Raw genomic sequence first — 25,181 nt, 5'->3', positions numbered from 1 at the left:
AAGGATAGGGAAGAAATTCAATTCCATTTAAAGGCAAACATACCTAATTCACACACACACACACACACACACACACAGAGAGAGAGAGAGAGAGAGAGAGAGAGAGAGAGAACCAAAGCACAACCATCTAAATTTAATTATTATCAATTTTTGCACTGCCCCTCTCCGGCTAAGTAATGTGTACAAAAATGTATATGCTAGGGTAAAGTGTTATAAAAATGCATTTATTTGCAAAAATAACTGATCAAAATGCATTATATTAATGAAAACTGCTTTGCGAAAATGTATCCATAAGGCAAAATTGCATACAAGCATGTGTCTGTTAGGAGAAGTTTCCACTAAAAGGCGAATAAACGTTCTCAAGGACATTAAAACATACATAGAATAAAGTATTGCAACTCCCAAATGTAGGCGAGCGTGCTTGCTCATTCATGCTAACCCATAGTTTGTCTTAGCGTTCCGTGCAAACAGAACCATTGGATTGTAATGGGAACTTAATCTTGCATTTTTAAAAGTATCCATTGCACAATCCTGTGAACGTTTGCTGGATCAGAGAATCTAATTAGTTTTTAAATGTTAGGCTTCCCTGTGCTTAGGCAAGTATTGCATCGTTTTGTAATGTGGTGATTGTCTTTTTGCTTGGTGAGGCTTAGTGAAAATTAACACTAGGCTATTGCGTTACATGCGGAGTCTAAACAGACCTTCCTAATACAGTTTTACTCCAAGAGCTTGTACCTTATCGACAGCATCCCCATTTATTTCAGCAACATACCTCATTAGTTGTAGGTCAATACTACACTAACTGGAATATTAGAAATTCCCAAGAGAGAACAAGATACAGAATACCATATACACAAGAATTTTGGAGCGAGAGGGGATTAGATTTCACTGTGTGCAGGAGCTCTATATGGAAACACATTTATTGACCAATAGCAGTCATGGCATCACATAATACCATTAACTGTGGATGCCTGCAAGGTTTTCTTTCAGCAGCTATGCTGGGCTTTGAAATGCTTTGCTGTAGCTTCTCATCACAAAGAAAACACGCCATTAAGGCTAAGTAATGGAAGGAGAGGCAAAAAACAACGACAACAACATTTTGAATGGTTCGTGAAGGAGCACAAAAGTCACATACATTAAAATGGCTTTTTTAAAAAACAAAGGGAGGTTTTTTTAGTGCTTACTGTGTTTTGTTACTCGGCGATGAAGAAGTAAATAATTGCTCCTGCTGGGGCATTTTATATCCTGCAGCTTTGGGGGGGGGGAGTATGATTTTTAAAAATGGGGGATTCAATACGACTCTTATCTGTTTTCCCCATACAACTACCAGCTGTGGTTAATTTCTGAATCATGGGAACCTTTGGCTCTCCTGAAGCTGTTGGGACAACCATAACGACCCCCAGCTGCACCCAGCATGGCCAATAGTCATGGATGATAGGATTTAGAGTCCAACAACAGATTCCCCACCCTTGTTTAAATCCCTTGTGCGCCTGACTGTCATGGACTGGCTGGACACAGAGGAATGGTGAAGGCACCAGCTGGGCAACCCCTAAGGGAAGAAGGTTCAGAGCCAGGGGAATGGTGGTGGGAGGAGGTTTGGGAAGCAGAAGAGGTAACTTGGTTTAGTGAGCAGGGAGAATCTGTGACAGAGAGAGGTCCAGAATCAGAAGCTGAAGCAAGAGAGGAGGGTCAAGAGGTAGACATGGGTCAGGCTAGTGAAAAGGCATGGGTGTCTCTTCCTTCTGCTTTGACAAGCTACCCACTGGTCTCCTAGGACCAGAAGAGGTATGAAGAGGGAGGAGCAAAGACAGACCTGTTGACAGAGTCTCAAGTTGCTTGGGAAGGGCTGGGGGGAGGAGAAGATTTAGGCAGCTGTGGGAAGGTGGGGACCTTCAGCCTCTGCAATTGCCTCAAGACCCACCGAGAAGAGTTGCTTGTGCTCATTAGGCCTGTCTCCCCTGAGCAGGCCTTGTTTCTTCTTATAAAGAGTTAACTTCACCTAATCCATGTGATTTATTGCTGGCTGGCTCCCTGACGCTGACCAATTCCTATAATTCCTTCCAGTGGTTCATGTCCAAAAAGGGCAGTGCTAAAACTCAGTGCTTCCTGACAGCTTCACACTCAGTTCTAAATGAAAACCCAGAAGCGTGGGTGTGAGATGTGGTTACTGGTGTATGAAAAATATTCTGCACAAGCTGAGGAATACTCTTACAGTATCTTGTTATCAAAATGCTTATCAAGGATCTCTCACAGCAACCTTTAATCTAAGTGCGTGCCACTGGTTGGGGACGGAGCAGTTAGTTGTGTGAATGTTAGTTTCTCTCTTGCAGATGTAATTGACCCAGTGTGTGTGTGTGTACCTGCTCACAGTCTACACACACATTTGTTCATTCAACCATCTCTTCATCATGCTAAGACCTCTGACCAAGAGACTGAATCTGGGAGTTGTGCGTTCTGCCTGTGATCTATCCCAGAAATAAGTGTTAGCATTTGAAGTCATTTCTGTAGCTGAGCATTAGCTCCAGATACAGCCTACCATTTCCTCTCCCCTTCAAAAGTTGCAGTGTGTGTGTGTGTGTGTGTGTGTGGTGAAAATGGAAAACTTGATAGGAGCCATTTTATTGGAGAATGGAGGGTGTGTTCCTCGTAGAGCCCATGAAAGGGAATCTAGGGCAATTTTTTCCTCATTTTCCTCATTGTTAACATTTATTTGTAGAGCACTATCAGTGTACATAGGGACGTGGGTGGCGCTGTGGGTAAAACCTCAGCGCCTAGGGCTTGCCGATCACATGGTCGGCGGTTTGAATCCCCGCGGCGGGGTGAGCTCCCGTCTTTCGGTCCCAGCTCCTGCCCACCTAGCAGTTCGAAAGCACCCCTAAAGTGCAAGTAGATAAATAGGTACCACTTTCTAGCGGGAAGGTAAACGGCGTTTCCGTGTGCTGCGCTGGTGCTGGCTCGCCCGAGCAGCTTCGTCACGCTGGCCACGTGACCCGGAAGGGTCTCCAGACAGCGCTGGCCCCCGGCCTCTTAAGTGAGATGGGCGCAGAACCCTAGAGTCGGACACGACTGGCCCGTACGGGCAGGGGTACCTTTACCTTTAACTTTTTATCAATGTACATAGCTCTGCACACAAATTAAAGGAAGAAATTTTACCTCGAAAGGCATACAATCTAAAACAACAACAATAAAAATCTATAGTTTAGCAAGCACAGTTCACAAGCCATTATGTTGTTTTATTACTGCATTGAACCTATGAGTGCAAATTTTTCGGATTAGTATTCATATTAAACTGAGGAACTAGGAAAACAGAAATCAGAAAACTCTGGAATATCTACTATTTCCAAGACAACATTGCATCAAAAAATTGTTACGTTGTACTATGCCATGGGTGGTATGAACACAAGCATCTCTCTCCAGGTCCCGCACAATTCCTGTGGCTGTAATTTGTTTTAATTGATTTTAATACTGGATTTTAAATCGTTGCAACCTGCTCTGGGGTCTGCTGGTGGAGGGTGGCTGATAAAATTAACAACAACAGCAACAATTTCTGTGCTGGCAGCATCTCAGGAAAGAGGCATAGATGTCTAGGAATATCCCCCGCCTCCCTTTGCTTGGCTTCCTACATTCTTTTATTTAGACATTATCAGCATTTTGTTATGTCACTCCTCTTTGCTTGAAGGTTAAAGCCTGCTTTGTGAAGGTGTTTCTTTGTGCTCTTTAATAATTGTTCTCCTCTCAGTTGTTATGGAGATAAAGCTTATGGAGTCCTTTCCTCTGTTCACTTTATCGTACTTCACCTCCAATCAAACAGTAAACATTCTATTAGGCAGCCTATTTGTCTATGTCATGTTGCTCCAGTTTAGGTTTATGTGGCTCAAAATACATGCCTTCTTGAATCTCTAGATTTATTTCACTACGCATTATACACTCTAATTTAATGGACACCAAGTTTGGCATTATATAGACTTAAAACTATCTGTATGGAAGTAAAAAATGATGGTTAAAATTGAGTTGTCCTTCGATCTGAAAAGAAAAAGCATAACTTTGCTTGCTCCCACAACAGCTGCCTTTACTGTCGCTGAGGCTTTGCTTTCCCATTAGATAAAGTAGAGTTGGAATGGAAATTTCACACGGTGCTTAACAAAGTGCTATCTTGTCCAGCAATCCCCTTCTCCATGGCTGAGATCCATCTGTTGTTTTTACTAACAAGTAAGTCCTTTTCAGGAAAAATCCCCTGAAACATTGAATAATAGTTTTCTGTTTGTAGGTTCTTCCCTATCATAGGTGCCAACTCTATGGGTCTGAGGACAGCTTAGCCCCCCCCCCCCCCGCAAAGTATGTGGGGACAGTCTGAGCCCCCCAATTATGTGATGGTCTCCCTGTGGTGGCGGAGAGCCTCTTCTTGCAGTCTCCTCCCAATGCATGTGATGTCACACATGTGTGTCACACGTGAGACATCACGTGCACATGACGAGCCCCCCCCCCATGTTGTGCGGAACTCAGCGCCTCTGTTCCCTATTGTTGCTTCTTGTTCTGCTGGGGCATTAATGCTGAATTGCACCTGACCATGTAGATTAACCATATGGAAGGTGAAATATACTCAGAGTCGAGAGTGGATTTTATGCTCTTTGCTCAGCTCATAGTGGTGAGGAGGAATGGAAGTTCCCCCAGAATGTCTGCTTTATATACATTATTTACACAATGGGCCGCACGTGATTGGCTAATTCCGGGATTCACCTGTAGGCCAATCAGGTTGCGGATTCACTTCCACCTGGAGCTGGATTGGGTGGCTCCTGTGGACCAATGAGACTGCTGCATTCTGAATCCTTTTGTTCTAGGGCCAATCAGACTGCTGCATTCTGAATCCTATTGTTCTAGGACCAGACTGCTGCATTTTGGATCCTATTCAACTCAGTACATAACAGAAGGGGTTGGGAAGGAGCAGAGGTGTCTCTCTACCAGTGTGAAGAGCTTTGCTTAAAGAGAGGCCTTCCTGCCTCAGAAGCCTCTGCTGCAGACCTGCACATGGCTCTGTGGGAGGGGGAAGTTTAAAAGAAAAGAAAAAAGAGGTAAGGTGACTTCTTCACACGGATGAACAAATGATGAATGAGAAGAAGTGCAAGCACTCTGCAAGCACATCAGGATGAATGCTCATTGCCATATAACCACCTCATACACAAATCGGAATGCATGCTCAGTAAAGACTGGACCTAGTCAAACCATTGCATAAGCTTTGTGCAAGCAAATCAGGATGAATGTTGAATGAACTGAGCATCTGGAGGAGCAAGCTCCATCATTCCTGACCCCTGACCGTGCTGCTGGGGCTGATAGGAGGAATTAGTACAGCAATATCTGGAGGGCCACAATTTTCTTATCCTTGCCACAGCTGAACTTCGTTCTATGCCTTAACGCCGTGTGGGAATATTATTGAGCTGTGCAATGAACCGTGGTGCTCCTATGCTGAAAATTATGCCCATATGAAACATTTCTTTTGCAGCTGAACACCATTTAAAAACAGAAGTCCTGCAAACGGATCCCAGAAACTTTTTACATTCGCTCATTTCCCCTCATTTAAGGAATGCATTTGATAACTTTACGACTCTGTTCTTTGACTCGCCTCAGAGCAATTGCTCAAGTTTATGACTGACAATCTTCATGGTTACAAATGGAAGCACAATGTGCTTCTTACTCACTATTGTGCTGTTGTTTTCTGAATTTTAAAGGGACTAACAGCGAACCATCCCCCCAGCATCTCACAGAATAGTCCATCTTCCGCAGAGCAAGCCAATATGTGTGGGGCCAAGGATGCATTTGTCATCCAGGCCTACTATAAAGAACAAACGATAGGATATAATATGTCACAATCAATGCAAGCCAGTATGGCACCCAAGAGACATGATTTAATCTCCAGTAGATATGAGAAAGAAAGGCAGAAACGGCTGCAGATAAAGGCCCAAACAAAGGAAATCCCATTAATCAAACTGGGGGCCGTTAATAGTTATCTTTAAAGTGCTTGTTCCATATCAGGCATTGGCATTGCATTAGTATTGCCAGAACATCAACTGTTTTTAACAATTTTTTAAACTACCCAATAATTCTCAAGTTATTGGTTACAGGCAAGGTGGTAAAGTGTTGCACAAAGTGTTGTGTATAGGAGAAGGGCTGCAGCTAAATGGTTGAACACATATTTAGCATGCAAACAGTCTGAGGTTCAATCCCTGGCCTTTCATATCCTTCAACATTTCTCTGATGAAAATAATAATAATAATAATAATAATAATAATTTATTTATAAATAATAAACTCTGGGCGGCTTCCAACACAATATTAAATTACAGTAAGCAGTGGCCAGAGGATTGGAGAAGATCAGTCTACATCCCAATCCCAAAGAAGGGCAGTGCCAAAGAATGCTCCAACTACCGCACAATTGCACTCATTTCACACGCTAGTAAGGTTATGCTTAAAATTCTACAAGGAAGGCTCAAGCAGTATGTGGATCGAGAACTCCCAGAAGTGCAAGCTGGATTTAGAAGAGGCAGAGGAACCAGAGACCAAATTGCAAACATGCGCTGGATTATGGAGAAAGCTAGAGAGTTCCAGAAAGACATCTACTTCTGCTTCATTGACTATGCAAAAGCCTTTGACTGTGTCGACCACAGCAAACTATGGCAAGTTCTTAAAGAAATGGGAGTGCCTGATCACCTCATCTGTCTCCTGAGAAATATCTATGTGGGACAAGAAGCTACAGTTAGAACTGGATATGGAACAACTGATTGGTTCAAAATTGGGAAAGGAGTACGACAAGGCTGTATAATGTCTCCCTGCTTATTTAACTTATATGCAGAATTCATCATGCGAAAGGCTGGGCTGGATGAATCTGAAGCCGGAATTAAGATTGCTGGAAGAAATATCAACAACCTCAGATATGCAGATGACAGAACCTTGTTGGCAGAAAGTGAGGAGGAATTAAAGAACCTTTTATTGAGGGTGAAAGAGGAGAGTGCAAAATATGGTCTGAAGCTCAACATCAAAAAAACGAAGATCATGGCCACTGGTCCCATCACCTCCTGGCAAATAGAAGGGGAAGAAATGGAGGCAGTAAGAGATTTTACTTTCTTGGGCTCCATGATCACTGCAGATGGTGACATCAGTCACGAAATTAAAAGACGCCTGCTTCTTGGGAGAAAAGCAATGACAAACCTAGACAGCATCTTCAAAAGTAGAGACATCACCTTGCCAACAAAGGTCCGTATAGTAAAAGCTATGGTTTTCCCAGTAGTGATGTATGGAAGTGAGAGCTGGACCATAAAGAAGGCTGATCGCCGAAGAATTGATGCTTTTGAATTATGGTGCTGGAGGAGACTCTTGAGAGTCCCATGGACTGCAAGAAGATCAAACGTATCCATTCTTAAGAAAATCAGCCCTGAGTGCTCACTGGAAGGACAGATCGTGAAGCTGAGGCTCCAATACTTTGGCCACCTCATGAGAAGAGAAGACTCCCTGGAAAAGACCCTGATGTTGGGAAAGATGGAGGGCACAAGGAGAAGGGGATGACAGAGGATGAGATGGTTGGATGGTGTTCTTGAAGCTACCAGCATGAGTTTGATCAAACTGCAGAAGGCAGTGGAGGACAGAAGTGCCTGGCGTGCTCTGGTCCATGGGGTCATGAAGAGTCGGACACGACTAAACAACAACAACAACAATGCATCAAACATTAAAAGCTTCCCTAAACAGGGCTGCCTTCAGATGTCTTCTAAAAGTCTGGTAGTTGTTGTTCTCGGGTGTTCCACAGGGTGGATGCCACTACCGAGAAGGCCCTCTGCCTGGTACCCTGTAACTTGGCTTCTTGCAAGGGACATCCTAAAGAAAAGTGGGACATTCCATGGCTTCTGTAAATCTGGGACTGTCCCTGGAAGATAGGGACACTTGGAGGGCTTTCCAGGAGAGTCTAGTTGGAATAAAGCAAAATCTTCAGATCAGAAGAAGACTAGATAGGTTCATCTAAAAATGGACTCACACCTAATCATTAATACACACAAGTGAGATTACACCTCACATTTGTATCTAGGATGTGCTTGTGAATTATAGGGAATGGGCATCCATTTACACCTATCCAGTCTTAGGGTAGGAGATTGAATCTTGCTGAAGATCCAGAATGATGCTTATGTTATGTAGCTGCAGTTTTAGTGGCCACAGTTGACATTGGGATAATGTAGTTGCCATGCTAAAGAATAGAGGCACTACCATTTGTAAATGTACATTGTAGGTGGTATGTAGACCCCTGGGGGCCCTTGGCTTGCGTCTACCTTGTAGTTGTCAAGTTCTCCATAATCTGCGAGTACAGCCTCTTTTTAAAAAAATATTATTTTTCTGGAATGAATGTATAATCTCACCACTAGCAGAGGCATAACATTGTAGAGATAGATATTTGTGGCAGGTGATAAAAATATTTTTTTAGAAGGAAATTATAATGGTAAGACAGCTAGCTGAAAAAAGATAACCAGTACAGACCTGAGTTTTCTATAAATCAATGTGAGACGATTTGCCTGAAATTCTGGAGGGATAAAGAAATGAAAACTTACCTGGTAAAGAACCTTTAACTGGCTGGCATGCCCAATCATAAAAAGATGGAAACTGCCATATATTTTGAAAAATTGTCTGTTCCCTGTGCATTTGGACACCTCTCAAGATACTGAACCAATTTTTTCATGATAGTTCCTAATATCAAAAAGCAGATTTTCATCTAAGTTTGTATACAATTGGATGCCATTTTGAATCAAGACTGGCAGACTGAAGCTTTTAGAATTCCTGAGGAACATTTGGTATGAAATACTACTAGTATTTCAAGTATTTTATTTTTACTAATCTATTTTTAATTAATACTGTATTTACTTGACTCTAAGCTGAGGCTCCAATACTTTGGCCACCTCATGAGAAGAGAAGACTCCCTGGAAAAGACCCTGATGTTGGGAAAGATGGAGGGCACAAGGAGAAGGGGACGACAGAGGATGAGATGGCTGGATAGTGTTCTCGAAGCTACCAGCATGAGTTTGACCAATCTGCAGAAGGCAGTGGAAGACAGGAGTGCCTGGCGTGCTCTAGTCCATGGGGTCACGAAGAGTAGGACACGACTGAACAACAACAATGCTCACCTTTTTTGGCCAAATTACATTGCGGAAATTAAGGTGTGCATTAGATTCGATGGCACATTTACATTCGCCAGCAAATACTTTTTTGGGGCTTCAAGGTTTTAAAAATGGAGGTGTACATTAGATTTGATGGCACATTAGACTTGAGTAAATACAGTATTATTGTTTCATTACAGCTGAATAAAACAAAAGCAGAGTGCAATTTGCATTCGATTTCATATAATGGGAATCAAATGCTGCATGAGATCCAGCTTTGTGTATTTCATGGTCAGAGGAATTAAACTCTCTTCATCTTACTTAGTTTTGACTCCTTGTGGAATTGTTTGCCCAGTTGTCCCCCCTCCTTAATTCCAGTTCTCTAGCCAAAATAGAAACATGGAATAAACTGCTGATCTGTCATGTCTATAGCATATAAATGGAGCCTAAAACATTCTCACACATCTACTAATCTGCTATTTATCATAGGCACAGCCACAGAAGATAGGGGTAACTAAGACAGACACATTGTCAACAACTGAAGACATAAATATCTAACAGATTCCATGTACCAGTTTGTTTGCCTGACAGCCTCATAAAATATCTCATGGTTAAACCGTTCTTTGTGCTGCAACAGGAACTGTTCTGCTTATTGTGGACAAATATTGCTGTGATTTATCCGGTAGGGCTGGCGCCTTGGCATATTGCTTTGTTTTGCTAGTAAATCAAAGCTGACCGTATTGGAATACTGATTTGCTGAGAGTACCTTAACAATCTTGGTTTGCTGGGAAATGTGACAAACACACTGCCAACCTATAAGCAATGCATTTATTTGTGCTCAACATTCCATACTCCTTGAAATGTTTTTTTCTTTTCTGCTTTTCCAGAAAGCGGTATGGTGGATGTTTTCCATTTCCTGTAGAAAAATTGAAAAGTCTATTAAGGCTGAGAGGCACTGCAGTATAGTATAGTACAAACTGTTTGGCTTAGACCGAAAAGAACTCTGTTCACTAATCCCTGCTTTGCCAAGGTGCTAACTAGGTGATACTGGGCAAGTTGCAAAAAAGGCAGCCTGACCCACACCCTCCAACATTCCTCCCATAAAAACAGGGACATCCTATTCAATAACAATAATAATTTGCTTATTTATAGCCTGCCCATCTAACTGGGTTGCCCCAGCCGCTCTGGGTGGATTCCAACATATAAAAAACGTAATAAAAGAGTAAACATTAAAAAACCTCCCTGAAGGTCTGCCTTCAGATGTCTTCTAAAGGTTGTAGAGTTACTTATCTCTTTGGCTTGGGGGTCGCATAATTCCATACCCTGCAATATTTCTCCAATGAAAACAGGGATATTCTCCCATGCCCTCCATTTTGCTGATGAAATTAAGGACGTCCTAAAGAAAAGTGGGACATCCTGGGATCAAATCAGAAACCGGGACGGCTTCTGTAAATCTGGGACTGTCCCTGGAAAATAGGGACACTTGGAAGGGCTGTCAATTTGGGCAGAAAATGAATAGCTAGCCATGCATTCAGCAGTTATTTGAATTGCCTCTGGGTTTTGCCCAAGTCTCTGGCAAGAGAGATTTGTGCAGTGAAGCAGGCTTCTGAGCATATAGCCAATGCAGGCCCCAGTGTGAATCTAAATGTACAGATGCTTCTGCATTGAGATGCTCATCTTGAACTAATACCATGTGCCTTTTGAGACAGATAGTCCCTGGAAAATAGGTACACCTTTTCTTGGATAATCAAGCAAGCAAGCATTTTATTGATATGCTGCCTTCCCAAAGTTAAAACCATGCTCAAGGCAGTTTACAACATATCTTAAAAGTACGTATTTATTTTTTTATTATTTATTAAATTTATATACTGCCCTATACACATAGATCTCAGGGCAATTCACATTAAATCACAATATAAAAAAACAGAAAACAAAAGCAAAGACAGTCCAATAATCCCCAATAATTGTAGTTATGTAGTAAGGTAAAGGTAAAGGGACCCCTGACCGTTAAATCCAGTCGCGGATGACTCTGGGGTTGCGGCGCTCATCTCGCTTTACTGGCCGAGGGAGCCGGCGTTTGTCCAAAGACAGCTTCTGGGTCATGTGGCCAGCATGACTAAGCTGCTTCTGGTGAGCCAGAGCAGCGCACGGGAATGCCGTTTACCTTCCTGCTGGAGCGGTACTATTTATCTACTTTCACTTTGCACTTTGATGTGCTTTCGAACTGCTAGGTTGGCAGGAGCAGGGACTGAGCAATGGGAGCGCACCCCGTTGCAGGGATTCAAACCGCCAACCTTCTGATCAGCAAGCCCTAGGCTCTGTGGTTTAGACCACAGCGCCACCCGTGTCCCTAGTTATGTAGTACTAGTAGGGAGTCAAGAGAAAAGGAACAACTGGCAAGTTTGGCCTTGGAGTTCAAAACGAAGCAGGGCAAAGGCTAATAGAGTTCTGTCAAGAAAACAAGCTGGTCATCACAAACACTCTTTTCCAACAACACAAGAGACGACTCTATACATGGACATCACCAGATGGGCAGCATCAAAATCGGATTGATATATTATCTGCAGCCAAAGATGGAGAAGCTCTATGCAGTCAGCAAAAACAAGACCTGGAACTGATTGTGGCTCAGATCACCAGCTTCTTAGAGCAAAATTCAAGCTTAAACTGAAGAAAGTAGGAAAAACCACTGGGCCAGTAAGATACAATCTAAATCAAATCCCTTATGAATACACAGTGGAAGTGAGGAACAGGTTTAAGGATTTAGATTTGGTGGACAGAGTGCCTGAAGAACTATGGTTGGAGGCTTGTAACATTATACAGGAGGCAGCAACAAAAACTATCCCAATGAAAAGGAAATACAAGAAAGCAAAGTGGCTGTCCAACGAGGCCTTACAAATAGCGGGGGAGCGAAGGCAAGCAAAATGCGAGGGAGATAGTGAAAGATATAGGAAATTGAATGCAGATTTCCCAAAAAATAGCAAGGAGAGACAAGAGGGCTTTCTTAAATGAACAATGCAAAGAAATAGAGGAAAACAGTAGAATGGGGAAAACCAGAGATCTGTTCAAGAAAATTGGAGATATGAAAGGAACATTTCGTACAAAGATTACCATAATAAAGGACAAAAGTGGTAAGGACCTAACAGAAGCTGAAAACATCAAGAAGAGGTGGCAAGAACACACATAAGAATTATACCAGAAAGATATGGATGTCTCATACACCCCAGGTAGCGTGATTGCTGACCTTGAGCCAGACATCCTGGAGAGTGAAATAAAATGGGCCTTAGAAAGCACTGCTAATAACAAGGCCAGTGGAAGTGATGATATTCCAGCTGAACTATTAAAAATTTTAAAAGATGGTGCTGTTAAGGTGCTACACTCAATATGCCAGCAAGTTTGGAAAACTCAGCAGTGGCCAGAGGATTGGAGAAGATCAGTATACATCCCAATCCCAAAGAAGGGCAGTGCCAAAGTCATAAACAATAAAACAAAACATCAAAAAGTACGCAACCAAATTGAGCAACTTCCACATACCTGTAAATAATAAAATACAAAATAAAGATACACACAAAAATAACAGCCACACACACATACTCCACAAAACCCCAACCCAAGATTCAGTTCAGCAGCCTCAGCTTTTGTGGTTGGAGTCATCCAGGGTCTAGTTCTCTCAGACCAGGCGGGAAAGGCCTGCAAGGCAGCAAGCAGGTCTTCCAGGACTCACAGCCAGGTTAAAATGGTAGTGGTAACTGCAGTAATAACAATTAGCACATTATTACTTTTAATGAAGGAGCAGTCCGTCATGGTAGCCGCCCGAAGTTTGAAATGGCATAGCCAAGATTTACCACCTCAGCAATAACAAGGCCAGAGTATTTTCCCTTCATCTGCGGCAGAGCACTTTCTTTTTAAAAGTCTGTAACTTGAGTCAAAACTTCCAAATAGATTCCTGACAACTCACATTTTTTATTACATACAGAAAGTGACAGCTTTGCTCAAATCAGGACACAAATCACTCTGATATATCAGTCTAGCAAACGCCTGTGGGAATCTATATTCGGTCGTCACTCTTCCAAGTTTAGGGTTTTTATTTTATTTTAAAAGAAGAGAAGCTTTTTTTTAGGGGCAAAGACAGGCAGAAATAGAGAAGACTTCAAAGCTCAGGTAGAAGTTTTTTGAAGGCACCGCTGCCTTAAACAACTGGCCGCTTTTGATAGAGGAGGTGGACTCTTTCATAGTGAAAAGGGCACAGGGAGAGACAACTACAGGGGAGTTCAGCATTCTCCCTTCTCAGCGAAGAGCAGCCTTGCTGAATAGAACTTTCACCACAGTATTTCTAAGAATCTACTGTTTGAAGTGCTGCAGCCACCGTGGAGTGAGCAGGTCAAAGATGGACAAGAAACCCTGCTGAAAAGGCTGTGGAAGAGTGTGTACAACATTCAGACGCCTTGACTGAGAAGCTGCCCTATAAGAAAGGTCAGCTTGAAGAATAAAGGGAACCATAACCATCTGAGAATGGAGAGGGAAGGCAGTTAAAGCCAACTTCACATTTCTCCAGTGCCACCCCATATAGTATCATTGGCACTAGGACAATGTGATGCAAGGCAATTATCCTTTTTCTTTCTTTCTTCTTTATTTAAAGGTAAAGGGACCCCTGACCATTAGGTCCAGTCGTGGCCGACTCTGGGTTGTGGCGCTCACCTCGCTTTATTGGCCAAGGGAGCCGGCTTACAACTTCCGGGTCATGTGGCCAGCATGACTAAGCTACTTCTGGTGAACCAGAGCAGCGCACGGAAACGCCGTTTATCTTCCCGCCAGAGTGGTACCTATTTATCTACTTGCACTTTGACGTGCTTTCAAACTGCTAGCTTGGCAGGAGCAGGGACCGAGCAACGGGAGCTCACCCTGTCATGGGGATTTGAACCGCCGACCTTCTGATCAGCAAGCCCTAGGCTCTGTGGTTTAACCCACAGTGCCACCCGTGTCCCTAAGGCTTCTTTATTTACTTCACCCTTAATTATGTTTCTTTATTTCTTTAAAGCATTTGTACATGGCTGTGGAATCTCTGGGTGAAGGGTGGTGAAGAAATATATTTAAAGCAAAATAAATACCCTGCTGTTCTGCCATAAATGCTACAAGAGGAGTTTACAGATCACTTAAAAAAACAACACTGTCCCTGATCCTGGTTGTCCAACCTAAAAGACGTGACAAGAGGAAAAACGGAAGGGAAGAAAGGAGGGATGTGAGAAAAGCAAATCCTGGTCTTAAAATTTTTTCCTTCCAAGAATGGCTTTGCGTGAAACTGCTCCAAACTGGTCTGGCTTGGATGCTGCTGTTGTAGCAGAATTCCAACCACAGCTCATGTTTGAACATGTTTGCTTGGCTCAGATTCCATTGCTGATGCCCGTGTGGTGTGGTTGATTTTTCCCATTTGAGTTGTTATTTATATTATATTTATATTATATCTAATATATCTAATAAGTATTTATATTAGATATATACCCACACGTGTGTAATATAAACACAATATAAATAAATGCACTTTGAGTATTACAAAAAGTTCACATCTACAAAGAAATACAGAAGTGTTTGACAGATTGCAAAGAAGTTATTGATTATAACAAGTCAAATGCACACAAAAAGAAAGCCTGAATTGTCTATGTTTTCCAAGAAAGGAGCAAAAGAGCAGAGGGAGGCTGCTTTCCCTCAAAGTAAGTAACAAAGGATGTCTGGCAGCCTATCTACCCCCCTTGCAGTGGTGGAGGGTGAAGGTGCAAACCCATTTGCCACATATTTATCCTATTCATATGCTGTTATGAAAAATTTAAAAAAGGCTTCAGACAAATGCCACTCCTGAATGGTATTTTAAAAATTAAAACAAACAATGCAATACGCAGGCAAGGGCACAAAACATTTTCAAATTGAGAGAGAGCGAGAGAAAGGGGGAGAGAGGGAGATGGCAGCACTTTGTTAAACCTAGTGGGCTAGGTAAAAATCATTCCTCACACAGCTTACTCTGATTACAAAAAATAAAATGTTTGCTTCCTTTCAAAAACGAGGTAGCAGTGCATATGAATCAAATCGTTCCATTCGGCATATCACACAGTCCAGAGCACTGCAACCCTTTTAAGTGACCTTGAAAGTAAATAAGTTAATTCAATGAATGAAAAGAGAGGGTCTTGCTCCTAAAAGAAAGCAAGAAAGCTTTACTGAAATGTTTGTAAGCAAATGGTACCTTCATTACCAACATAAATTCAAAAGCCATCCATTTCCTTGGAGAAAACTATTACCAAGAAAATGGGAGCATGATGAAACACTATCACACCATCATTTCATTTGGGAAATTGTGAGGCAACTGGGATAATGAATTTGAAAAGCAGCAGCAGCTCTCTCTCTCCCTCTCCTAGTGAACTAGTAAAGCAATGATAAATTAAATATGGAAAATACATATTGAAGACAATGCTCTGAAGGGGACGCGCAGAATTAATTCCTTATGGCATACGATGCTGAGGTGGGGGGGCGTTATTGCATTATGCAAGCTTTTCTCTACCACGTGGATACTTGCATATTATTTTAAGTTTGAAAACGACCATGGAAATCAAAAGTATAATTGTATCCTATGGTCCTTGTAGAACAATGCCTGACTGGAACTATCCTCAGCAGGGCACATTACATATCCGATTGCTGCTATAGAACTATCATGTAATGAATATATATGTGTGTGTAAAATAGTCATTGGATACACCCACCACCCCAGTCAATAGATGCAATGGAACTTGAGTCATTACTGGGCGTGACTGAAAATGGCTGTTTGAAGTGGTGGCGATCCGAATACTTTTACTTATTTACATACCACCATTTCTCTAAGGAACTCAAGTTGGTGTACATGGCTTTCCACATTTTATTGTCACAATAGCCTTGTGAGGTAGGTTAGACTGGGAGACAGTGTAATGACTGACAATATGGACTTGATTGATATATGGAGAACAAAGAACCCCCTTGAAAGAGAGGGAACCTTCTTTTCTGAAGCCAAATTGACACGGACTAGAATTGACCAAATTTGGGTCACTAGAGGAATGGCATCAAAGATAAAAAAAGTGGAAATCTGCCCAAAAACCTGCTCCGACCATAACCCAGTAAAAATGGAAATGAAGCAAATAACAACTGGCACTTTTAGATGGAGGATGAATGACACCTTGTTTAGAGATGAAGAGGTATACAAAAAGGCCCAAAAAACCCTGAGAGATTATTTTGAAATAAATATGAATACTAATGTGGAGAAAAGAGTAATTTGGGACGCAAGCAAAGCCGTAATGAGAGGATTTTTGATACAACAAAATGCAATTAAAAAGAGAATGCAGAATGAGAAAAAAGATAAGATTTTGGAGAAGATAAAGGATGGAGAAAGAAGACTAAGATTAAAACCAAAGTCCCAAGAGATTTTGAGAGAAATTAAGTTCTACCAAACACAATATATGGAATTGACGAACCAGGAAATAGAGTGGAAAATTAAACAAATGAAACAAAAGACATTTGAATCAGCTGATAAATGTGGTAAACTTCTGGCTTGGCAACTACGTAAAAGACAAAAATTAAACATGGTTTCAAGTCTAGAAGTGGAAGGAAAGAACATTCATAAGCCCAATGAAATTAGAAATTGTTTTCAAAGATATTTTAAACAACTATATTCACAAGGGCCGCAGAAAGAAGAGGACATAGACCAATTTCTTGAAATGTACGGATTACAAAAAATCTCTCAGGAACATAAAATTGTGTTGAATCAGAAAATAACTGAACAAGAAATAGAAGGAGCCATTCAAAAGATGCAACTGGGCAAATCTCCAGGACCAGACGGACTCACTTCCAAGTACTATAAGATGTTGAAGGAGTGGATTATACAACCAATGAAGGAAGTTTGTAACGAAATTTTGGAGGGGAAAAGGGCACCGGATTCGTGGAAAGAGGCTTACATTACACTAATACCAAAGACGGAGACAGAAAAGACTCAGCTTAAGAACTATCGTCCCATCTCGCTATTGAATGTGGATTACAAAATATTTGCTGATATTTTAGATAACAGACTGAAGAAGGTTTTGACAGAGGTGATTCATGGGGACCAAGCGGGCTTTCTCCCGAGAAGACATTTGTCAGCTAATGTAAGGAACATAATTGACATTTTGGAAATGCTAGAAGTGAACATAAACACTAAAGCTGTCCTTATATTTGTTGATGCGGAGAAAGCTTTTGACAATATTTCTTGGAGTTTCATGAAGAAAAATCTTCAGGGGATGGGGGTAGGCCAAGGATTTGAAAATGGTATTGGTGCAATATATTCAGAACAGAAAGCTAAACTAATTGTGAACAATGTGGTTACAGAAGAATTTAAGATAGAAAAAAGAACACGTCAGGGGTGCCCAATCTCTCCATTACTTTTTATATCAGTCCTGGAGGTTTTGCTAAATAGGATTAGAAGTGATCAGTTGGTTAGGGGGATTCAGGTCGGAGTTAAACAATATAAATTGAGAGCATTTGCAGATGACTTGGTACTTACTTTACAAGAGCCAGAATCTAGTACAAAAAGGGTTTTAGAACTAATCCAAGAGTTTGGTCAAGTAGCAGGATTTAAATTGAATAAAACTAAAACTAAGGTTTTGGAGAAAAACTTAACACCTATGGAAAGGGAGAGGTTTCAGAACGAGACAGGTCTAACGGTGGCTAAGAAAGTGAAATATCTGGGGATAAATATGACAGCTAAAAATCTGAATTTGTTTAAAGATAATTATGAAAAATGCTGGATAGAAGTGAAAAAAGACTTGGAAATTTGGACGAAATTGAAGCTTTCCTTGTTGGGTCGAATTGCAGTTATAAAGATGAATGTATTGCCTAGAATGTTATTTTTGTTCCAAACTTTGCAGATTGTGGACAAGATGGACTGTTTCAAGAAGTGGCAAAAAGATATTTCCAAATTTGTCTGGCAGGGCAAAAAGCCCAGAATAAAATTTAAGATATTAACTGATGCAAAAGAAAGGGGGGGATTTGCCCTGCCAGACTTAAAACTTTATTATGAATCAGCAGCTTTCTGTTGGTTGAAGGAATGGCTACTACTTGAGAACACAGATATTTTGGATTTAGAAGGGTTTAATAACATTTTTGGGTGGCATGCATATCTGTGGTACGATAAGGTTAAAGCCCACAAAGCTTTTAAAAACCATATTGTCAGGAAAGCATTATATGATGTCTGGATAAAATATAAGGATTTGTTGGAAAATAAAACTCCTAGGTGGTTATCTCCAATGGAGGCGAAGGCCGTGAAAAAACTCAATATGGGGCTGAAATGGCCGAAATATTGGGAAATTGTGGAACAGGAGGGGGACAAATGGAAATTGCAGAGTTATGAGAAATTAAAAGATAAAGTGCAAGACTGGCTTCATTATTATCAAATAATGGAGGTCTTTAAGTCAGACAGGAAAAATGGCTTCCAGGTGGAAAAATCAAAACTGGAGACAGAATTGTTAGAGTCCAAAACTAAGAATTTGTCAAAAATGTATAACTTGCTGCTGAAATGGAATACACAGGATGAAACAGTCAAATCAGCTATGATTAAGTGGGCACAAGACATTGGTCATAACATTATGTTTGAAGACTGGGAACGGTTGTGGACCACCGGCATAAAGTTCACGGCGTGTAACGCCTTAAAAGAAAATATTATGAAAATGATTTATAGGTGGTACATGACCCCAGTCAAACTTGCTAAGATTTACCACTTGTCTGACAATAAGTGTTGGAAATGTAAAGAGAATGAAGGTACATTCTTTCACCTCTGGTGGACGTGCCCAAAGATTAAGGCTTTCTGGGAGAAGATTTATAATGAAATAAAAAAGGTATTTAAATATACCTTTCTGAAGAAACCAGAGGCCTTTCTCTTGGGGATGGTCGGCCAGTTGGTGCTAAAGAAGGACAGGACATTCTTTATGTATGCTACAACAGCAGCAAGAATACTCATCGCGAAGTATTGGAAGACAGAAGTACTACCCACCGTGGAAGAATGGCAGATGAAAGTTATAGACTATATGAGACTGGCAGAGATGACCGGCAGAATCCGAGACCAGGGAAAAGAGACAGCGGAAGAAGATTGGAAGAAATTTAAAGACTATCTTAAGAAACATTGTAAAATTGTGGAATACTAAGACGTTGTGGATTTGGAAAATATGAGGTTGTATGCTGTAACCATTATGCAATATGAAAAGAAAGGTTAAAATTATTTATTAGAAATTAGGGAGGGATTTGTTGATCAAAATTAATTAGGGATTGGAATGCAGTAAGGGGAGGTATGAGGAGGTCGGGAAAATAAGTTTTATGAAAAAAAGGGTTTGAAATTATACATGTGGTGTTTTTTGTGTTTTGTGTGTGTTTATGTTTTTGTTTTTTGTTGTGATTTGTGTCTTTATAATGTGTGAAAAGCTAATAAATATCTTTTAAAAAAAAAGACTGGGAGACAGTGACAGGCCAAAAAACTGAATGGGGATTTGAACCCTGGTCTCCCAAGTCTTATTCCAGCTCTCGGACCACTACACCACATTGGCTCTCCCCTTAGTGTAAAACAGCTGCAATCCTTTGAACCTCTGTGTTCTAGAGAAATTTGTAAAAAATTTTTTACAGATGAGCCCATAATGTTACTTTTGCATCCATCATTCAGACCAAAGCTGTCAACTTTTCCCTTTTCTTGTGAGGAATCCTATTCGGAATAAGGGGATTTCCCTTTAAAAAAGGGAAATGTTGACAGCTATGATTCAGACATCTGAAAGGAACAAATATAAAATAAAAGTAACTTGTTGAGCCATTTTTCTGATGAAACTGTTAGTGAAAGAGATGGTTGTAGCATGCAAAATGCTTCTGAAAAAGGGTTGTTGTTGTTTTGCGGATATGATTTACCTAAAAACAAGAATGAGCAAACACTCCTCATACCTTTACTATGCTGTTGTTAATGTCTGGAACCATAAATTTTTGAGGACTGGACTGTGATATCTGAATGCTTTCCACATCTAAAACTGATTGCTTGCTTTTATCTTGCAGTGACTCTTCGGGATGGCTGTTCTATAGCCAGATTTTTGTTTTCTTCTAAAGAGGGAATATAACCATCTACATATTATCAGTGTACAGGCTGAACAGTATTATAGGGGTACAACAGCAAGCATACTTGCAGCAGTAGTCCTACAGCAACATGATTGTTGAGGCTGTATATCAATAATAGATTTAGCCAATCACAAACCCCCTCCACCAGCTACGCCACTTCAGCCTTCCTCATCTCCAACCAGATCCCAGAACAACTAAAACCAAATGGTTTTTGTTTTTTGTTTTTGTTTTTTACAATTCTCTTAAACATTCAAAGTGATAATGAAGGCAATGTTTTCAGATACTACCTCTTGTGGGCTATGTGACTCCTTCATATCTTCCATGTGGCTTTGATTAATAATAATAATAATAATAATAATAATAATAATAATAATAATAATAATTTATTTATACCCCGCCCATCTGGCTGGGTTTCCCCAGCCACTCTGGGCGGCTTCCAACAAAACACTAAAATACAATAACCTATTAAACATTAAAAGCTTCCCTAAACAGGGCTGCCTTCAGATGTCTTCTAAAAGTTTGGTAGTTACTTTTCTCTTTGACATCTGGTGGGAGGGCGTTCCACAGGGTGGGTGCCACTACCAAGAAGGCCCTCTGCCTTGTTCCCTGTAGCTTTGCTTCTCGCAGTGAGGGAACCGCCAGAAGGCCCTCGGCGCTGGACCTCATACTCTTGTGTCAACAAACAGTGCATAGATCAACAACAATAAACCCTATTAAGTAGCTTCTGCCGTGTAAAAGAGAGGAGACAATTTCTAGGACATTGAAGGGGCTGTATGCCATTTTGACCCTTGCCCTCCTTGGCTGATAAGGGCTGGCTGATCTGGCTTCAGGGGTATGTGAGGAGGTTGTATCACCAGCTCTGAAAGAGGTGGAGGTACATCCCCCGTCTTAAAAAAAACCCCTCTTCCTGACCCTGAGGAATTGGACAACTACCTCCTTGCGGCCAACATCCCCTTTTGGGTGTGGTGGTGGGACAACTTCAGAACTTTAACTTCATTATATGCTTCCTTAGTGACTAAGTCCAGAGAAGTCCCTCACATTAAGGAGTTCATGACTACTTTTTGTTTGCCTCAATCAAAACAATTTTTATTGGTTTTCATGTACATACAAGAGCAGAACAACATATAAATACAATAACTTGTCCAGTGGTACATTCTTATTGAGTTTCATATGCAGTACACATGCATCACAACAACATCCAGTTTGTCTAGAGTTCACTCAGTTACTAACTAAAAGAGATGTTTACCTCGAGTCATTGCATTAGTCTTCTGTGAGCACCAGTAAGTACAAGGTCATCCTTGCTAAGGCACTACCATTTTTTCAGCAGTGTGGAATGTGAATGCCTTGAACTTACAGTATTTTGACCAGTGCCTATGAGAAGGAAGTTCTTGCTTTGTGGAAGTCTTCTCCAAGACCTCTCTTTCTGACTTTAGAAGGTCAGCTAAAAGTAAACAAGCCTACAGTACATCCCTCCCTCCTGTGTTCAGAGCATTTCTATACACCCATTTCTGGACAAGATACTATGAGCAGAGGAAGCCAGTAAGCTTTGGGGACTTGTAAGCTGCAGTTAAAATGCTTTTGTGCCTTTACTTGTCAGATTGTTCACCAAGTCTTTGATCATCACATAAGTCCCAAGGGAGATCTCCTTGTGCAAGTTAGACAGCTATAACTAATGATCTTATATATAATGTCACAAGAGACGATGCCATTTCTTAAGCCATTCTGAGATTCAGCAACTCGGATGTGAAAATGGAAGAGAGAAAGAAGAAAAGTGTTTTCTACTACCAGGGGAAGGAGGCCAAGCCAACCACATGGCTATTGCATGATGGCACTGGGCCCATCCCTGACCTAATTGCATAGCTAACCTATGGAATTCATTCCAACAAGAGGCACTGGCAGTCACCAACCTGAATGGCTTTAAAAGAGGATCAGACAAATTCATGGAGGATAAAGCTATCAGTGGCTACTAACCTTGATGGGTATGACCTCATCATACTGGGAAAATCATCCTGAAAGAGGAAGCGCCTTCTGCAAGTCTCAAGGGATTCAAAGCTCAAATCTAATTTAATGAAACACTTATCCAGAAATTAAAGGTGCATACTTTTAGTTCAAGGTATAATCATGATTGCAAATACTTTGCATACTTTTAGTATATATAATATACTTTTAGTGTGTGTGTGTGTGTGTGTGTGTGTGTGTGTGTGTGTGTGTGTGGATATAATCTATATAAAATATATAAGGATATAATATATGGTATAATCAAGATTACAAATCTTAGTCCACTTTGCGTTGTCTGCCTCTTGGGATGTGTGGCCAACATTGGCTTTCCTCCTGCCCCTTTAGAAAGCCTTTATCAGACTGTAGATCCACCAAAATTTCCTTCAGTTCCCCGTTCGCACTTTTCTGGCTGCCTGACTCACACGTGCTTCAGGATGCCTGTTACTTTCCCATTGTTTGGCTTATCACACCAGAGTAACCAGGGTGAGACATGAGCTGTCGGAACCCACCCTATGCAGACTCTTGGCACTAGGCTCTCCTCCTATTGGCCATCCCATCATGAAAGCAGCTGAGATGAGTAACAAATGGGTCCCAGGGATCTGCTCACTCTGCTTCACTGTTACGAGAACAGAGTCACAGCTCAAAGTGCTTTTGTTCAACAGCATCAGTTATGGAGTAAGTCCTCACAGCATTTCAAAGGACTGGGACTGCCAACCATTTTGTTCATGCAGGACCCCTGTGACTTTGAACACGGTGTGATAGACAGCTTTGTCCTTGACTCTGCATTTGTACAATTAGAGTGGAGATTCCTGCTGGGTGCTTTGTTGTGGAGGTCTGAAGCAGAGTACCTGTAAAGTGTTTTGAGAAGATGGGAGTTTGTAATATGTTATTGGCACTAGCTGTTTAGTGGTTGTGTAAAGAACTCTCTTTGTACAAAGAACCCTGTCACCAGATTACAATCACAAAGTGTGTGTGCTTTACTCTAGGCACAAAGTGAAATTGTATTCTGTTTCATGTCTTCCCATATGAGAAGTGTATTCCCACCCTTGGATCTATTTACTGCTGGTGGGGTGCCGATATTGGCTGTAGAGTTAGGTCGCTTCCAGTCAGTCTGGCCATTGAGCATTCATCGTGCTTTGTTTGCACAAAATGTTCTGGGAAGTAAGACAATGTTGGCTGTTTATGGAGCATTCATCCTGATTTGCTTGTGGAGGGGTTAGATGATGCCGCACCAAATGTTATCCCACACTTTCTAATGCATTTTCCCATTGCTTCCTATTATCACAAAAACATCTGATTTGGTGGGAGTGAGTTGGTTGTGCAAGAACTCCCAGGTGAAATTTAACTGTGTAACCTGAAATTTCTGATATATGATTGACTTCCATCTAAGAATAGTAACAGTCTGGAAGTATCCTTCAACAGGATCCTATCCTCTGTTTTGGCAGTTGGGCTGTGTGGGAAGAAGTGGGGTCAATCATTTGTGGCTCTTCATTGATGATGGGGGTGTTTTTACTTAAGCCATCTCTTTTGAAGAAAAACATTACACCAAACTCTTGAGTATGCAGAAGAGACCTGCTCCTCCCTTCTCTATACTCCCAGCTATACCTCTTTTGGCACATGCACATGTGGCAACATGCTGGTATGAATCCACTACACTGGCATATCTTTGGGCCTTGCCTCCGCATGGAATGGTCCTTATGCTCACTTAGTGAGCATAAGTTGGGGGTGAGATCCTGTTTTAGATTTTTTAGTTCATCCTTCTTGCAGTTGTTCGGACTTCCATCTTTCTTCTTCCATATTTAGTAACGGTTCTCCTCCTAGCCATAATTAAATTAAGTGCTAATTCTCTGATGTTCTGCCACAATCTTTTTCATAAATTGCAATAAAACTATCAAAGGATTGGTTGACAGACTGTTATTTCCTTAATCATCATGATTATGACTTCATAAATTTTCTTTAAATACCTTATAGTGTGTGTGTGTGTGTGTGTGTGTGTGTGTATACATAGACAGATAGATACTTTCATCTATCTATAATCATTACTGCCCCTCCCCACTTTAAAAGAGGCCAAGTTAGGCAGCTGCTATTTCCTACACTGCCCTGGGAAAAATACTATGTGCAGAGCATTGTGGGAAAATTTCAGTGCAAGTTGGCTCCTAGGCCCAGCTGTTTGGTGCTTTTATAGCTACCTACCTGTCATGAGGGCTGACAGGAAAGTGCCGGCCCCTTGCAAGTCAGGGAAAGGCCGGAAGCTTGAAATGCAATTGATTTTTATTCACAGAAAGTAACACAGGGAGGTCTTCCAGGCTTGACTCCTTCAGCTTGAGACATTGCTGGAAACTGAGCTCTGGCCCCACCTTTCCCCTCTAGCCTCTCTGGAGCCTTCCCCAATGGACAGAGAAGGTGACGTGGGGTGAGCTCTTCCTCTGGGTCTGTCTGGCCCATGTAGGACTCTCCTAGAGAGGGTGTGAGTGGAGGAGAACCAGCAAGGACTAAGACTGTCCTGCTGCATGATAGCAGGAGTACCCTGATTGCTTCCTGTCTGAATCTGCGCTCATACAGAGATGCTCAGCCTCCAGTCCTGTCCTGGAAGGGCCTTCTTCTTTGACACACCCCACCCCCGATCGCTCCAACCTTCTGCTTCCAGCACCTCCCAGCTCATCCCTTTCCTAGCCTCCTCCCCATTGTCCCACCACCAGGACCCAGGGTCTAAGTCCTCATCTTCCTTGTCCTCCCTGAGGGGTTCTTGGGCGGGAGGCTCTCACTCCTCTTCCTCATCCAGCCAATCCCTGACACTACCACTCCTGCCACCATTCCCCACTGGTACCCGCCCCCCCCCCCCAGGTAAGCCACCAGCATAGGAACAGGCCTACCTCCCTTCTATTAGCATTTCACAAAAACAATAGTACAACAGAAAAGCGGCAATTTCACC

The sequence above is a fragment of the Podarcis raffonei genome, chromosome 10 (genome assembly GCF_027172205.1).
Source record: "Podarcis raffonei isolate rPodRaf1 chromosome 10, rPodRaf1.pri, whole genome shotgun sequence".
Taxonomy (NCBI): Eukaryota; Metazoa; Chordata; class Lepidosauria; order Squamata; family Lacertidae; genus Podarcis; species Podarcis raffonei.
The sequence above is the reverse complement of the archived record's forward strand: the minus strand, read 5'-3'. Positions refer to the sequence as shown.